This window comes from Schistocerca americana, chromosome 4 (genome assembly GCF_021461395.2).
Source record: "Schistocerca americana isolate TAMUIC-IGC-003095 chromosome 4, iqSchAmer2.1, whole genome shotgun sequence".
Lineage (NCBI taxonomy): Eukaryota > Metazoa > Arthropoda > Insecta > Orthoptera > Acrididae > Schistocerca > Schistocerca americana.
Genome location: NC_060122.1, coordinates 838540191 through 838540981, shown reverse-complemented (window position 1 = coordinate 838540981; position 791 = coordinate 838540191). Strand labels below are relative to the sequence as shown.

Genomic DNA, 791 nt, shown 5'->3' with positions numbered 1-791 from the left:
AAGTGCTGGCAGGTCGACACACACACAAACAAACACAAACATACACACAAAATTCAAGCTTTCGCAACAAACTGTTGCCTCATCAGGAAAGAGGGAAGGAGAGGGAAAGATGAAAGGATGTGGGTTTTAAGGGAGAGGGTAAGGAGTCATTCCAATCCCGGGAGCGGAAAGACTTACCTTAGGGGGAAAAAGGACGGGCATACACTCGCACACACACACATATCCATCCACACATATACAGACACAAGCAGACATATTTAAAGACCAAGGGCTCATCCGGGATTTGAACCCGGAACCTCCTGCACCCAAAGCAGGAATCATACCCCTAGACCAACGAGCCTATTCGGTCCGACAACGCAGTGCATGTGAATGACGCCACCTTTGATGGTCTCACCATGTAGGGCTGCAGCTCACCCAGCGTTCTCCCTGTCTTTAAATATGTCTGCTTGTGTCTGTATATGTGTGGATGGATATGTGTGTGTGCGAGTGTATACCCGTCCTTTTTCCCCCTAAGGTAAGTCTTTCCGCTCCCAGGATTGGAATGACTCCTTACCCTCTCCCTTAAAGCCCACATCCTTTTGTCTTTCCCTCTCCTTCCCTCTTTCCTGATGAGGCAACAGTTTGTTGCGAAAGCTTGAATTTTGTGTGTATGTTTGTGTTTGTTTGTGTGTCTGTCAAAATGCCAGCACTTTCATTTGGTAAGTCACATCAGCTTTGTTTTTATATATATAATAGAGGGAAACATTCGAAGCAGGAAAAATATATTTAAAAACAAAGATGATGTGACTTAC

At 45.1% G+C, this 791-nt stretch overlaps 1 non-coding gene across 1 annotated transcript; it reads right to left on the bottom strand.

Annotated features, from left to right (window-relative positions):
* Window positions 1–268: 268 nt before the first annotated feature.
* Window positions 269–340, bottom strand: Trnap-ugg. Its single transcript has one exon. It is a non-coding gene; the product is annotated as a tRNA-Pro (tRNA).
* Between the last annotated feature and the right edge of the window lie 451 nt (window positions 341–791).